This window comes from Pseudomyrmex gracilis, unplaced genomic scaffold, assembly GCF_002006095.1.
Source record: "Pseudomyrmex gracilis isolate BER0280 unplaced genomic scaffold, ASM200609v1 scaffold_1446, whole genome shotgun sequence".
Taxonomy (NCBI): Eukaryota; Metazoa; Arthropoda; class Insecta; order Hymenoptera; family Formicidae; genus Pseudomyrmex; species Pseudomyrmex gracilis.
The window spans coordinates 13706-16339 of NW_018022030.1; the positions used below are offsets into that span (position 1 = coordinate 13706).

A 2634-nucleotide genomic window follows, 5' to 3' on the forward strand; every position below is an offset into this window, starting at 1 on the left:
AGGACCGGTGGGCCTGCTGAATCAGCGCGATCGATTACTATAAATCGATCGCGTGGATGAAGCAGAGAGAGACTGAGTTGGGACTGCTAGCTCACTGTGTGGCTCCGCAAGCCGGAGAGTTTACCGCAGTGAGACGTAGCCGTGTAAAGTACGTTGTAAGGAACAGGAGCAATAAAGGACATTGAAATAAGTTCGAGCAAAGAACTTCTTCTTAATCACCCGACCCTCCTCGACATCCAACAAATTAATCTGCAAAAAATATGTAATTTTACCAACGTGGGGAGGGAGGCAAGAAGGAAATGCAAAGCCCCTGAAGAAGGCGCAGCCCCCCCGTGCCTACACGCTTACTACACAGTGTGAAAAGATCGAATTTCTGCACTGCGTGCGCAATTACCGCGTGCGCAATCGCAACGGGAGCAATCGCAACGTGGGCAATATCAACGTGGGCAAAAGTAACTCGTGGGCAATCGCAACGTGGGCAAAAGCAACGCGTGTCCAATTGCAACATGGGCAAAAGCAACGCGTGGGCAATTGCAACGTGGGCAAAACCAACGCGTGTCCAATCGCAACGTGGGCAAAAGCAACGTGGGCAATTGCAACGTGGGCAATTGCAACGTGGGGAATCGTAACGTAGGCAAAAGCAACTCGTGGCCAATCGCAACGTAGGAAATCGCAACGTGGACAAAAGCAACGTGGGCAATATTGACCGTGGGCAATCGCAACGTGGGCAAAAAATTTCTACTCCTTTTATTCACAAATAAAATTCTAACGTTTTAATCTGTTGATTCGGATCTTTTTCAGTTCATTAACCAAATAAATAGGAGAATCCCTATTTTCATTTTTGTATAAATTTTATATAAAATATATACATGCAAAAAAACCAATGTGCAACTTAAAACAGCGTACACAGGCGTAACTGCGTGTGGCAGGCATTTTGTGCAAAAGTGTACATGTATATGTAAGTGTTTTGTAATATTTATTTAAATACCTGCACGAGTTCTAGCTGCTTTTGTTTTGTTAATTGCAAACAAAAGTCAATTAGCACAATTATATTAGCAAAATTTAAGTATGAATAAGTTATATGATTATAAGGGGAAGATCTTGTTATGCCTTGATATTTCTGAACCAGAATCAGACTCAGCATGCGCTATCATTCAATGCATCAAAAAGCTGTAGTCACATAGATTTGGTTCTGTTTACCTTTTCTTATCTTTTGTCATTACGCCAAAGAATGCAACACATCACAGACATCACGAGCAACAGACATGCCGATGACATCGACCAGAACGCAATCTGTAACGGTTGCTTAGATTCCTACCACTACTGAAAGAAAAATCGTAAAAGTAAAAAAATAAGAAATAAACTGATTAATATATATTTTAAAAAGATGTAAAACTACTAACATTATTTACTTACCTCAGTAACAGGAGGATACGTAGGAACGAACTGACCGATAACTGTCGGCAAGTACATTGACCAAAACGCACTTTCAGTTTGACGGTAATTTACTTGAATGGAGCTGTTGTACGTTGTGTTGATATTGAGGTAACGCAATTGTCCGTAACGAGCGAGATCAAAGTGCAAGCCCAAAATTTGCAAAGATGTTGGATTTCTAAGAATAAATACAATAAATCTCTAGGAATCTGTTTTATTTTGCTGGAAACAAATCAGCGCAATGTCCACTGTACTTACCCGTATTTTGCAAAATTAGAATACGCCGACATAAAGAAGTAACTCATGTTACGATCATTGTCAGTCCTCATGTCTCGCTGCAACTTCTATTTTTCCGGAAAGAATTCTGCATTGATAATATCACATCAAAATACATAAAATAACTTGTACAAATTGCAAATATATATGTACTACATATAGAAAAAAAATATACCAACATCCATAAATGGAGCTCCTGTTAGCCATAGAAGTTCCGTGTTGTAAGGTACTCTAGCCTATTGCGGCGAGTGCAAGGCTTTAATAAAGGTATTTAACACGTACAGATAGGTAGGCACATGTTTCTCTACTAACAGTTTTACTATTTTATTAGTCGGCGCAACATAGTGGAAATCTGATAAAAGCTACAAATAAAAAATGGTCATATGAGAGAAGAGCTAACTTTAAATTATACCATGTAACATTTTAAACTTGTTATCTTTGTTACTTACATTTATGTATTAGGAGTATAAATAAGTTTCCGCCGTTTGACAAAAGATGGTCTCAATAGTATGTTATTGTTAAAATTGTCAGCTGTAAAACGGCATATCGTAGGATTGGACATCTGCTAACAACATTACCTTGAAATATTAGCGATTTTGTATCAGCATCATATATCTTTTTTTGTGCAAAAATGTCGAGTTTTGAGCCAAATAAACGTCATTTGCGGGAGCTTTTGATTTACTTCTTTAATTTGAAGAAATCTGCAGCTGAGGCGCATCGATTGCTTGTAGAAGCATATGGTGAGGCTGCCTTAAGTGAAAGAAGTTGCCGTGAGTGGTTTCAAACGTTTAAGAACGGTGAATTTGACGTCGAAGACAAAGAACGTAGCGGAAGGCCAAAAGTGTACGAAGACGCGGAATTGGAATCATTATTGGATGAAGATTCGTGCCAAACGCAAGAAACACTTGCACTTACATTAGGAGT

General features: G+C 39.1%; 1 pseudogene; it reads right to left on the minus strand.

Moving 5' to 3' along the window:
- Positions 1-1206: 1206 nt before the first annotated feature.
- Positions 1207-2634, minus strand: part of LOC109862176 — a 9499-nt pseudogene continuing 8071 nt past the window's right edge.